Here is a 15325-nt window from a genome sequence, read left to right as displayed (position 1 = left end):
CTTGCCATTGAAATCATGTTATCATATGCATGAGTCCATGTATATTGCTTCTGAAGACCATGGAAATTTCTCCAAACATCAACAATCTCATGGGTTTTCAGTAATTGAATGAGTCGTTTTTGTGAGGGCATGTGCGGTTCAACATGATTCCTATCAAGACCACTCTCTGTGCAATTAAAATCCCCCCCTAAAAACAAAAAGTTATCAAGGTTACAATTTGATAAAACGTTGCTCAGAGTATCTAGAAAAACCATTCTTTCCAAGGCATTAACTGGGACGTACACACAAATAAAAATAAAAGAACAATTTTCAAACTGGGCAACCACTTTCAAAAGCCTGCCCTTTATAACTTCCTCTACCTGATATGAACAGGGAATAAAATTCTTAGAAAACAGAATAGCAACCCCACCACTGGTTGAAGTCAAATGACTTAAAATCGATAGTCCGTCAAATTCTTTAGCCCAGTCAGAACTATTTAATACATCACTGTGTGTTTCTTGAATAAGCAAGACATCAATCTTCTTTTGCTTGGCTATCTCATATAAATGAAACCTTTTCCCAACATCTCTAGCCCCATTCACATTTAAGGAGGCCATACAAATTTCCCCCATAAGAAAAAAAAGGAAAAAACAAAATGAACATAGCCAAAGAAAACAAATGGAAAGATATTTATATGCTTTCATTACTAGCATTGAACCTTGGTTGAGCGTTAAGTTTGGCAAGAATTTTCTTCAACCGATTCACTTCCTGGTTAGTGAAACCCCCATCACTCCTAAAAGTCTTTGCCTTCTCAATGAATTGCAGAACATCAGGAAAATATTCTTCAACTCTTACTTTTCTAGCGTTTTTGGTCAGCTTAAGAAAGGACTTTATATCTTCTATAGTATAAGTCCGGCTAGAAAAACCACTTTGAGGTAAACTGCATGAAACACTGCATTCAGAGAAATCACTCTCGCTCTCTGTTTCAGATTGACTCAAGTCACAATCATCTGTTTTTTTAGTCTGTTTACCGGCATTCTGATGCTTTAATCGTCTCTTCAGAGGCGTCTTAAAAGCAACATCGTCCAAATCCATAAAAGTTTGATCCTGCTCTATGTTAAGAGACATTTCCCCCGCAGCTGTAACAGGGTTACCGCTATCTAGTGATTCGTTTGCTACAACCCGCACTGGCTGCTCATCTGCCGGGGAAGACCCGTCTTTTTCCGCGTCAACCACGTCATTCTCCCTCTCATTTAGCATGTCAATAGGCAGTATATTTGTACTTATCTCGACTGTCTTTGGCACTAAATCCTGAGGCCGACTTGTGCTAGGTGCATCAACAGCAGTAGGCACAGCAACAACAACATTCTGCATCTCATCATCGTGCGCAGCCTTATTTTTTCCACCATCAGCCGGTAAAAGATTTCTATCCGGCTGATTTAATCTACCTGGACAGGCGCGGATCAAGTGACCCGTTTCCCCACAAGCAAAGCATTTCATACTATTTGTTGTGACGAAGATAACAAAGTTAAATTCGTCCTGACGAAAATTTAAAGCCAAATCCAATTCATCCAAATTGCCTTGTAGAACCATATAGACATAACGCCTAAAAGACACGACATGCTTTAAAAGCGGGGATTTGCACCCGATTGGAATCATCTTTATTGGATAAACAATTTTACCATAGCGAGAAAGCATTCCAGTCAAAACCTCGTTCGAGATAAAGGGTGGCACATTGGACAAAGTTCCTCTTTTAGAAGGAGTGGAGAGGGAAAGCAGTGGGGTGAAAATTCCATTTATCACTACACCACTTTCAACTAGCTGGTTCGCTAAATCAACCGTCTTTACAAACACCACGATAGCGTTGTTCATACGGGATGCAGACAGGATGTTTTCAGTACCAATCATTTCACCTATGGCCAGACTGCATTCTTCCACACTCACAGCAGAGTCTGCCTTAACACCATGACGCCGTGTTAGGAATTTAAAGTTCCCACTACCTGGGGCAGCCATGCTCCTAGCAGAAAACCGTGAGCAGCTGCTCCGGTGTGTTATAAACTAAACTTTACCCTCCCAAACTACAATGCCAAACAATAAAAACAAAGGAGAGAAAAAAGATGGAAAAAAGTCAAACCACTCGTACCTGCACACGCCAAACGCTCGCACTCAAAACTCCGCCCACTCACTCAGCACATGCGCACAGAGAGAGAGAGAGAGAGAGAGAGAGAGAGAGAGAGAGAGAGAGAGAGGGAGGGCAGAGGCAGAGGCGCCATTCACTAGTGATGTATGTCTCGAGACCGGTCTTGGTCTCGAGACCACTTTTACGTGGTCTCGGTGTTGTCACGGCCTTGACGGTCTTTGGTCTTGGTCTTGTCTTGGTCTCGGACCTCTCGGTCTTGTCAAGGTCTCGCTGTCTCAGACCGTCATAATGGTCGGGGATTTCGCAGTACTACACGCTCTAGAATCTTTGGTATCCACGACAACACAACGTTTGATAATGCAACATTAATATTTTGCGCCCTTCAAATCAAATGCAACCATATCACATGCATGTATTTTTCTTTTCTTTTTTGTGACAGCCGTTGGCGCTCATCCATCCACATAACGTTATGCCCTCTATATTAACAGTTTTCAAAACTTTTATTGAAAAACTGACTGAAATAAAATAATAATTATCTTAAATAAATAATCATTTTCGTAATCATTGCGTTCTCATGCCATGGCGGAAAAATAAAGACTGTGACCTGAACAGCAACTGAATTAAATCTAGGCTACTGCATCAGTTTTTATTGATGTATTTACATAACACGATCAAGCCAATATACTGGAGCTGCTTATATTAATCATTAAAGGATAGACATTCAAACACGCACGCGATCTCAATGACAACGATTCCCCATGTCTATTAAACCTTTTAAAGTCTTACATTCAAATCTGTATTTGCACTGCCGCTAACAGAGAGAGCAGTCATCATGTTTATGTAAAAAAAAAAAAAAAAAACAGCTTCACAAACAGTCTTTACTACGGAGCTCCGTACTTTTCAAATACCCAGTCATTCATATTATCACAGCAATATTCTGATTAAAGGTCATAGTTTGGATATAAACACTGATGTGATGTCTATGGTAGAAATTAAAACAGAGCACGTCATCTTTTGAAAGTAATTGGCGCTTCAAATATTGCATTGTTTCACCACTAGATGGAAACAAATGTTAAAAAATGTATTTGTCAATGAATAGAGATTGATTCAAAAGCGCAGATTCATCCAGTAATGTTTTTGTGAGCAAGTCGTTTATTCATTCAAACCACTTTTTCATAAATTTAATATAAAAAATTGGTGTGTTAAATATATTCTATTTTAAATATAAATATTATGTATTAAATTATTAATAATTCATTAAAATGAATTAAACACTTTTAAATAGACTGAAGCAATTAATATTTTGTCTCACATTATTTTGCTTAGTTTAGAATTGCGAGGAAATCGTGATCTCTATTTAATCTAAAAAAAAAACTAAAACTAAAAATGAAACTAAACTATATAAAAACTAAATAGAAATGTGTTCACAAAATAGAAACTAAACTAAAGCTAACAAAATTGTTAATGAAACTAATAAAAACTAAACTAAATTTTATTGAAAATTTGAAAACTATACTAAAGTAAAACGAATTTAAAAAAGCTAAACTAAATTAACCTTGGCTTCAACACTAGTCTGTTTTTTTTTCTCCGGTCTCGACTTGGTATCGGTCTTGGTCTCGACTTGGTCTTGGTCTTGACATGGTCTGTCTTGGTCTTGGTCTTGGTCTTGTCTTGGTCTCGATACCTTCTGGTCTTGGTAGTGTCTTGGTCTCGGTTTAGGCGGTCTTGACTACAAGTCTACCATTCACACAGATTGATTCCTCTTTAACTGCTATTTGAACGGAAACGTACATACCAAGTAATGGTTTAAAACCCGTTTTGGTATTCTGTTTAACAGTCGTTTATGTCTTCAGTGAACCGAAACAGCTGAGAAAGAGATGCGTGCCAGTATTCGGTTCGTGCATTTGGCCTTAAAGAGACAGCGTCCTATAAATACCTGCAGTGAGAAACACTAGTTATTTTACAATTAATTATTAAATTTCCCCTCCTGAATACTAGTGTTATTGATTTTATTACTAACTTGTATTCATGATGTATTCATTTACACTTGTCATTTGTATAAACGTTCTTGTTTTGTTACTGAACTTTAGTTCAGATAGTAGTTTTTGCTGTGGATTAGAAGTAGCCTACCTAAAGTAAGCATTCAGTAATTAGGAAAAAACTAACTTTTTTTTTTTTTTTTTTTTTTTTTTAGATGATCCAAAAAATGATCCGATCCATGACTCAAAATCCGTGTTTGTTACACTGTTACATTGGCTTCAAAGTGTGTGAGAGCCTTGACTTTGTCATGGAATAGAAAATAATTTCTTCTTCTGGGATAGTGTTTTCTGTTGAATATTCCCAAGAAAAATCTGTTAAATAAAATAATAATTTAAAATATCTTCATAGTTTTGTGCTAGACTTTCAATTTAGTCTTAAATTTAGTTTGAAAATGGTATTAAAAAGTTTTAAAATGTCTTAAATTTAACTTGGTCAAACCTGTAGACACTAGTGATGCGCGGGTCGGGGTTTTTTTCAACCCGCGGGTCCCGCAATTATGAAATTATTTGGCCCGCCCCAGCCCGCCCCGCAGTACTGTGTCTATTTTTACAACCCGCCCCGCCCCGCACCCGCGACAATTAAATAGACATACTATGCATTGTAATGCAAATGAAAACCGAAAGTGCTTTTCGCCCTTTAAACTGGCAACAATACTGTACGATTATGAATATGAACCATAAATCAAATCATATTAATAACAAGATAATCAGTGGTGTAACGTTAGTGGTGCCGGAAGAAATGTGGGTATATATGCTTCATTTATGAATATCGTTTTGAACTTTCTGTTTGAACGCATTCGTTTACTGGATCCTTGGACTGAAAGATTTAAAGGTTCACTGGTTTAAGGAAGTTCTGATCATGAAAATCTGCTTCTTTTTATTTGTAAGATATTGTTTTCGTTATTATGTACTGTTTAAAATGACTAGGGTGCAGGACGCAGCGGGCGCAATAACCAAATACATTTCAAAGCAAGCCGGCGCCACAGTCCTGACTACATCATTGCTGTCTTTATTGTGTGTTTTTAGCGAATATTTACATTCATTCACATATAACTGGATGTGGTTGACTGTCATGATTTTGGCTAATGCAGGATAATGCGCATCAGAGGAGATTTAAATACGCATAGCACCAGGCCTGCAGAGCTGAATGAGCGTTCGCTTGATGCGCTTGTGGCTGGCAGCGGGAGCAGCTTGGCGCTTTCGTGACGTGACGTGTTGATAACCTTATTAAAGAACTTAATAAAATATGAAAATAGATATTCCCAAATATGTAATATGAGCTATAGGGAATTGCACGCAACATACATTGATTTTTTTTATTTTATTTTGTATTTAATGACCCGCCCCAACCCGCCCCGCAAATAAAGTGACAGTTTCTTTACCCGCCCCAACCCGACCCGCGGGTTACCCGCGGGGCCCGCGGGTTATGAGACGACCCGCGCATCACTAGTAGACACCCTGATTACATGAAGCCTATGCCCAAAGTTAAACAAAACCAATTAAAAAATTAAATGGCATGATGATGTCAAAATGAAAAGCATACAAATACTTATTAGTTCAAGTTAAAATACATCAGTTAGGGGTAGTCTTAAGAGTTAGGTTTAGTGGAGACAGGATATACAGTTTAATTTATACATTATTCAATAGTAGGTCCTTATAAAACATGGAAACCCAATGTGTGTATGTGTGCTTCATGTATTTGTGAACATTTTAAGAAACTCTGAATATTAATGCAATTAATGTCCGATAAAGCCTGGTTTAAAGCACTTAATTTATGACATTTTCAGATTTTCTGTAACATAAGCAGTTAATTAGTTGTCAATAAGTTGTTAATAAGTTGACTCTGTCAAGAAACCTACCATCATAGGAACAAATTCAGTAAATATTCAGCTAATCAAATCAAGAGAGACAGAGGAAAAAAAACAAAAAAAACAATTGCAGCCATTAAGGACTCCGCAGGGAAGCCTACCAACTCTCCACAAGAAATAAATACAATATTTGGAAACTTCTATGCTAAACTTTATTCACCTGATAATAACACAAGACAAGAAAATATTAATTATATATTTTTTTTAAATAATATTCAACTCCCCAAACTTAACACAGAACAAATCAGTGCACTGGACAAACCAATCATAGAAAAATAATATATCGCCTGAACCCAATGCCTAACAATAAAGCAGCAGGACCCGACCGAGTTCAATAAACACCTCTGGTCCATTTTATGCTATTTCACTCGTTCCCAAACCTAATAAAGATCCAACCCTTCCGTCAAACTACCTTCCTATAATCTCTCATCCACGTAGACATCAAAATAATCACATAGAATAAAAAAAATATATATGTAATTTATAATCCTCCCGGATCAAACAGGTTTCATCCAAAGATTCAGAAAGATCAGATCAGAAAGATTCATCCAATCACTCCTCACTTCAGTGACGGACATCTCTTAGAGCCAATGGTAGCAGTGCATTCATAAGCCCCGCCCACATGTCGCGCCGGCGCTGCTGCTGCTTTCAGTGCGAACACAGAGAGAAAGAGGAGATTATACGAGACTGTTTCTCCAGAAACTCACTGCTTTAAACATTATTCTTATGAGAAATGTAACTGACTGCACTTGAAAACGTAACTTAAAGAATCGAGGCATCATCCTGAAGTGTTGTCATCGGAGAGAAAGAGAGAAGAGTGACATGAAAATCAGAGAAGTGTGATTGGAGCAGATCCCAGTGTTGAAGCCTGAGATTAATCTTCTTTGTGACGATATAGAAATCTGTTTTGCTCTGGTGAGTGAATGTTCATATATTTGATCTAATATCATTTTGAAATGATTCGTTACAAAGCTAATTTGAGTAGGCCGTTCGCATACCGTGTGTGTTAAACTAGCTAGCATGTGAGCTAAAGCTATCAGGAGTTAAAGTGATAAATGACGAGACAAAGAGTCATTTATGAGAGTCAACATGTTTATTAACAGTCGGAGAGTTGTATTAATGTGTCATTTGAGATAGGGCTGCACCATTATGACAAAAATCATAATTCTCCATTATTCCCTTGAAATTATATTTGCGATTATTAATTACGATTAGTTAATGCATTAAAGGTCTCATATTGTACACATTTCTGGAGGTTTATTTTAGTTGTTGATGTCCTTAAGAATATATATTTGCGGTATAAGTGCCAAAATCCATCTCAATAAATTTTTACAGCTCCTTTTTTAAGAGATCTGTCAAAAACAGGTCGATTTTGGCCCATCTAACGAATATTCATGAGCCTCTCTTCTGATTGGCCTGTTGTTTTCTGAGTGACGAACAGCCAGGCCAATCACAGGTAACTACGGCCATGTGTGCTGCACAGAGCCATACAGAGAGAGAGTTGCGACAACGGAAGTCCAAAACGCTCGATCGTCACGTGATACACGCAGCCCTCAAATAGTTCCAGGAAGTTCATAGCGGGCAATTGGAATACATTGAGTTAGAGGGACAGAACAGCAATTTTTGGTATTTTGTTGACAAAAAAAGATTTTTTGACATTATTTATAAAATAATGTATACGTAGTATATATATGTAGTTGTAATAGTGTTGGTTTTAAAAGATAAAAACCGCTAATATTTGAGGATTAATGTGGTTAGCGATCCGTACCTGCCTTGTTAACATATTTAAGGCTGAAGTTACCATGGTAAAAGTCCGTGTTTGCTATATAAACAACATCGTGGTCTTTTACCAAGTAATTCAGCCTTTATATATAACGTCAAATACAATTATTTCTGTATGTGCGTGTGTTCTTACAGCTTGTATGTTAACCAAGTGCAATCACATCTTAATGTTTATTGTCGTTTTACTAATCTCATTGTAAGTGTTAAGTTTGTTGTCTTTTTTAAATTAATTCCAAATAAGTAAAGATATTTTAAGATTAAGTGAAAATGAATCTTGATTAAGGTTTTTGATTCTTGAGCACCCCTCAATTATTAATATCTAAAAATGTATTTGTAGTATATTCAAATTGAAAAAAAAATTAAAACATTTTTACACATTAAATCATATATTTTATGTATGTTGAGTTTTGTTATGTTTACAGAAATCAATTTAGACATTAATAATAAATTATAAACCAAGTTGTCCTTGAACAGTCTCCATTACAGTGGGAGTGCACCAGTTACATAAAGTAGAGTGAATGTATGGTTACTCTACTGATCTGGAGAGGAGAAAAAAATTATGCATCAAGTTTTGTTCAATTTACATTTATTTGTATGGCACTTTTTAGTATACACATTGTTTCTAGCAGCTTTACAAATAAGAGCTCTGTTAACAGGCGTATCTGTTTTACTGTAATGTCCATATTGCAGAAATGTTCTGAAATTAAGCTATACAAATCATGCAGTTCAGTAACATCACGTAATCAGAAACAATGAACAGATTAAAGCATGATGTGATCATGTTGATTACAGTGCAAGGGCAATTTATCAGTTTTGTATATTTATTTAGAGTCTGCTTCATCTGAAGTCCTCTCAAGGGTTGACGTCATCTCTTCACAGGTGCTGGTCATCTAAAGTCTTCATAAAAAAACTGGATATAGTCGGCAGGAGCAATCTATAGATTACATTGACAAAATGTTATGTAATCATACTTAGGAGCTGGCATTGTTTTACTTCAGGTGGTTCTTGTTCTGAAAGCAGGATAGAGAAGGAGAATAACAGGAGAAATGGTTTTGTAGTTCTATAGTAGCCAAGACGTTTAAGTGTAAAAACAGTAATAACATACAGGTTTGCAGTGATAACTGCTATAATACAGCAGTGGTATATATATGTATAGCCTAGCATGATTCTGAAACGAAAATAGCTCGCCTATTTTAAAATTTTCATTCTCACTTAGGTCAATCAGCATTCATTGCAATAAATTCAGAACTATTAAGTAGCTCCCATCAGCAAAATCCTGTTTAAAAGCCTTAATTACACAATGATGGATGAAACTGCACGGACATAATGCATAACATCCCGTAAATCTACTAATTAAGTGAGAAATAATGTAATAATAATATGTTTTAATGCACAAGTTAAATTGATTAGCTGTGCTGATAGTATACAATTTTGTTCTATAAATGTCTTACCGTTTAAAAGTTGATCACAGCGGTCTCTTCTGCTGCATCTCTACGGCGCTGATATTATTAGCGCGAACTTCCGGGAACTATTGAGCGTCTCCACGATCCGCCATTGCTGTAAAAAAATGGTCCATTGGCGTCAACGGAGTTGTCGCAACTCTCTCTCTGTATGGCTCTGGTGCTGCAGAGCCATATAAAAAGAGAGTTGTGACCAAGGGGCAACCTCCCGCTCTCTCTATTGAAACCAACGCGGAAGTGTCTTAAAATGCAATTCATCGATTGGCCGCTTGAGGCTGGCTGCAAAAGAGAGTCAGCCCATTGACTCCCCATGTTAAAATGCCCAACTTTACAGCAGAAGAAAGTATGTTTACAGCCTGGTTCAAAAAATGGTTTTGGTCTATATAGCTAGTTTTGCCCTTCATGTCAACTGTGAGGGGGGTGAATTTTTTTATAACTCATCCGTTTAAGTTATATTAAGCCTTAAAGTTCAGCATAATTAAGGGCGTGGCCACTTGAGTGACAGGGGGGTTGCCGCTGCTGTCACCACTGTCGCGCTAGGAGGGCGTGGTTTCAGCAACCAGCTCCACCCACGTCCCGCCTTTTTGCCCATTTTTGATTATCCGGGAGTGACGCGCGGTGACGCGATTCCAAGATGGCGACGGGCGAATCCCGCCCACAACAGGCTTCAAAATAGCGCTTCAGAATCCTACGGGTGACGTCACGGATACTACGTCCATATTTTTTACAGTCTATGGTTGTGACACTAAGATAGGCTTCATAGGAACTGAGGAATGCGCAAGTAAAGCGTGTGATGGAGCGGCCAATAGTTACAAACAACCAATAGCTCCTGCATTGAAGCCCATTCATTTCAGCGTTTCTCAAGCACAGTCGCAAGTATATTGAAGAAATTACTGCATTTCTTTACATTTTAATGCATAAGTTGATCTCTCGAAAAACTGGCCAATAGTGGTGTTTTATGAAGCGTGTTATAGTTAATGTTTATCGTTAAAAAATAAACAGTTAAACTGTAAATGCAGCTGGATAACGTGAGAAACACTGTAATAGCGACCTAAACCAGATACTAGTTGTCATATTTTTATGTTTTTAGTCTTTCTGCAATCTCTCTCTCACTGTGGGAGGTTGAATGAGTTTCAGTAAAGACTGCATTCAAGAAACACGATAAAAATGTATGCTGAATGCAATTCGTTGCCTTGTGTTTTTTAAACATTATTTTCATCTTTTCTATTATGTTAAATGCCATTTTTGCTTGCCTTTTATAATATTCACTTATGTTGTATATTTGAATATCATAAAACAAGAGTAAATTACTTTTTTTTTATTTAACTTTAAATCGTTGAATCGAAACATACTGTATAAAAAAAGAGTGTTTGATCATGTCCAAATACACATTCAGATGTATTTAACCTTAAATATAACACTAACTGTAATCTAAATACTATATTAGAAAATGTTATCTTTTTTAATGGCCAGGATTAGTGCTGGGCGATATGGAAAAATCATGTATCACGATATGGATTATTTTATATCACGATAACGATATATATCACGATATACCAAAATAAAGTAGATTTTCAGTTACTCTAAAAAGTTTGACATAAATATCATTGCATCATTTTTTTTGCAACTTTATTTTTATTTGTTATTTGAAGTGAATTTAACTGAACTGTCACAAATTAGAAAACTATGTTTTAGTGCAGCAATATAAATGTATCAAATGACAACAGATGTGGAGGTAGAGCTACAGTAGCCTTCACTTTTTTTTTTTTATCCACATCATAGTAGTGTTGTCACGGTACCAAAATTTCAGTATTCGGTACCAATACCAGTGAAAATCCATGGTTCTCGGTACCAATTTCGGTACCAAAGTAAAACACAATAACATTAATTGAACAACACACTTTTTATTAATAAAGTTAAAGAAAAATAAAATGTGCAAAAACCAATGTCATTCGTTATACTTATCTAAATTTAGTTTCAGGTTTTTCCAAGTAATCAAAGTATTTCAAGGATTGTAAACAGTTTAATAATTAAATAACAACTAAATAAATTACAGGCATTCAAAAAATGTACACAAGCTTCATCCAAAAGTTTGTTTCTGCTGCTTCTAAAACATCTGTACTGTTGTCTGTTTTAGAGTTTGCTGGGGTGTTTCATGATCTTCCTCAATCTGCAGCTGTAAAAAGAAAATATAACACATTTAAGTAAAGCAGTGGGCTAAGTCTGACCAGATGCAACATTAGATCATTGACACCAGCAAAAATATGAATTTTCAGTAAATAACAAACCTCAGCTGTTATAATAAATTTAGATAAGATTACATATATTAAGTTAACTGTCTATCACAGATAGAAAATGCAGTATTGAAAACTCTTTACAATATGATTTCATTTGATAGACAACATGATAACCTTACAAAAAACTGTAGTTATATAGCAATTATTCTTCTTAAGATTAGGTTCATTTCAACATTTACTAATCCATAAAATCATGTTAAACTGTTAAACATGAAAAAACATAAATGATCATGTGTTTGTATTGAATAACATTTTGAATTAATGTTGTAAAAATATATTGTTCACTTAAGTTTATTAGATGATGCATGAATTTGATCTTATTGTAAAGTATGACAAAACTAAACTGGAAATCAAACTTGTTTTATTTGACTGTACTTTTATTTAATCCAAACTGAGTTCATATTTAATAATAAAAAGCTTTATGAACCTGCTAGAGTGATCCAGCCAAGAATAAGAACGCTTTCTGACAGACTGATATTAAGGACATAAACATTGTTAAAGATACATTTGTACATTCTTTAACACACATATTTTGGATAAACAGGTCATTTGTGTGTATAAATAGTACATATATCATGTCTTTCTTTTTTCTTTTACCCTAATAAAAATTATGGGAGCGTTAAATAGCTCAAAATCGTTCTAAGGCCCAGCATATAGCGTTAGCCGCTTATGCTAACGAATATCGACATCATAATTCGACATTCAAATTAAAATATCCAATAATGTTCTTTACAGAAGCTCTAAATATGAAATTAAATTGAAACATACCGTACTTGAACTCTTTCAGTTGATCCTGCAGCCGGCCTTCACTGTGTTTTGTTCAGTTTGATGCGTTTCCTTCTTTTGAGAGAACCTAGACGATCTATGATGTTCGCCTTCAGCCGAAAAATCGAAAATCGAAAATGTTTGGTGCATGCCTGGCTCTTCTTTGTCAACAAGTGGATTCAGAGCGACCGCATCAGCAGCAGCGCCTAAGAGAGCGCAACTGCGCAGTGCGCACCTTTTAGATAGCGCGTCAAGAACCGGGTCGACCGGATAGACGGTACCACCGGTAATAAAGAAAACCTGGAACTTAACATTTTAATTTTTTTAGTACCGACTTGGTACCGAAGTACCGGGACTTTTGACAACACTTCATCATAGTTAAAAAGTAGGCTATTATCAAAATAAACTCTATTTTTTGTTTTATTAAAGTTATTTTAATTTCAAATCCAAACGTGCTTTTTCAGCATTGGGATACTTTTATCACAGTACACTAATACAATAATACTAGACATATGCTTGTTTAAACTCAACGTATTATAAACAACGTAGGCTGTTATTCAGTGCACTTGACTTCTCGATTTGTATATTTGCTCAAGCAAGCTGCAACACATTTAAACACAGCATAGGCTTAATTAAAACTTACCACAGACCGAAACAGTCTGCTCTCTGTGCCTTTCGTTTGCATTAAATCTTTATTACAAAACCATATTTTAAAGAACTTTATACCTGGATAATTGCATCTATTATGTTACCTTGTTTATTTAAAACTGCATTATTTTAAACCTAGCCAAAAATCCACGTGTTTACTGTGAAACACAGTAGACTGCATTTAAGGAACATTTCCGTGTCAATCCATGTTCATTTTTACAGCGAACAATGCGCTGTCACTTTCCTTCAGCGCATGCAACGCAATGCAGCACAGCAAAAATAGACTCTGTGCCGAAACCATCGCTCCACTGCTGCAAACGCACCGCTTCTGGAACGCATTACCGGATAGCAACCGCGTGCAGTGTGAACGCTCTAATCCGTTAACATGGATGTGGAAAAAAATACGCAACGCAGACGGAGTATGTGGGAAACAGGCGTCAGCTTCGGGCGCGGAAACAGTCTTTTGGCAGAGTTTGCACATGACTGTCTTCTGCTCCGTGTCGGAGCTCTTGAAGCCAAAATGCCCCCCAATCACTGACGTACCCCACGTTTCGGTAAAAGTACTTCTTGGCTGCTGCCTGCGTAGCAGTTTCAGTTTGTTCCGGGCATTCATCTTCAACCTCTTGCGTCTCCATCTTTAGGCTAAGCACTCACGAGTTAAAGCATCTCGCAACAACGTAAAGCATCACGTCGCACAAGACGGAGTTTCTTTGTGAAAAACTTCATTTTTATTGTCACTTATAGTATGCATTGCATAGCAACAAGACATTATCATACATTTGTCATAGCCTATTTAAAGGTCCCATATCGTACACATTTCTGGAGGTTTATTTTATTTGTTGATGTCCTTAAGAATATATATTTGCGATATAAGTGCCAAAATCCATCTCAATATATTTTTACAGCTCCTTTTTTAGGAGCTCTGTCAAAAACAGGTCGATTTTGGCCCATCTAATTAATATTCATGAGCCTCTCTTCTGATTGGCCTGTTGTTTTCTGAGTGACGCACAACCAGGCCAATCACAGGTAACTACGGTCATGTATGCTGTAAGCGAGCTCAGAGCAATAGAGAGAGCTGATACTCAACAGGATATTTTAGAATGATCATTAATGTTTTTTCTTTTACAAACACCGAATGCAGTAGGCTACATAACTGTTGCTTTAGTAAAGCCCCTTTCACAATGCGCACTGATTCTGGAAAATTACGGGAACAGTGTGAAGAACCTAAAGGCAGTGTTGAAGTAATGTTGCACGTTATCAATCAAGCGACTCTTCACAACGAAAAATAACGTTACGTGCAAAGTGGAATGAAGCAGCGATCATCAGGCAGAGCCAGCTCCTCACTATCAGCGCTGAAGCACAGTTTGTTCAGGTTAGTTTCAGTTTAGTGAAACGTACGCGTCGCATTACGTCTCACATCCAAACGACACATGTCTTTATGGTTTGTGTGTAAAGCAAGCACAGATCCCGGAAAACAACTGTGAATGAACCAAATTAAACAATTCCGGAACAAATCGTGGGACACATTATCCGTGTATTTACCGGAATCGCTGTGTGAAAGAGGCTGAAGTTGACGTGCCGCTGGTCTCTTATATTCACGTTGTTCTGAAGCCTGTGTAATGATCGTAGCTTGACATCTATCGACTGAACAGGGTTTTCTCCACTTGTTTTCCTGTTGTTGTTGCTCAATGGAATGGATGCGTTGTTGTCTGGGGGTTTGACAAAAGGAGGGTGGGACGTTGGTTTGTGACTGAAGGCGGTGACTTGAGTCGATCGGACGTCACATCGTTACGGAAGTCACAGCTGCTCGTGAAAATGAACAGCTACTTTAAGCAGGCTGTGTGCAGTTTACTGTGGATTGACTGTTTTGAAACTCATATGGTAGTTAGATAGCCCCTAGACCTTAGTTATCATGAAAAAAGCCAGGAAATTTTGATTTTGACGATATGGGACCTTTAATGCAATATTTTCTTCAGTAATTGATAAAATAAGGTTAGAAACGATAGAAACGATAGAAGAGAAATAGGACGATAGACACTTTTCTATCGTCCCCGCGATATATATCGTCATATCGCCCAGCACTAGTCAGGATCATTATTGCACATTAAGTACAAAAAACCTCCTCAAAATATTAACTAAATAGAACTTAACTATATATATTACAGTTATTTAATTGAATTAAAGTTACACTTAAGGTGTTTGGTCACATTTGACTGCCAAAGAGTATGAGAACATATTATTTATGTCTCTTTATCACTCCCCAGAATAAAATGCGATTGTAAAGCGTATTCAGAGAAGTTATCAATACACAATCAATGCACATTATGTGTTAATAATTACTCGAAAT

Source organism: Garra rufa, chromosome 4 (genome assembly GCF_049309525.1).
Source record: "Garra rufa chromosome 4, GarRuf1.0, whole genome shotgun sequence".
NCBI classification, from domain to species: domain Eukaryota; kingdom Metazoa; phylum Chordata; class Actinopteri; order Cypriniformes; family Cyprinidae; genus Garra; species Garra rufa.
This window is presented reverse-complemented; position numbering follows the sequence as displayed.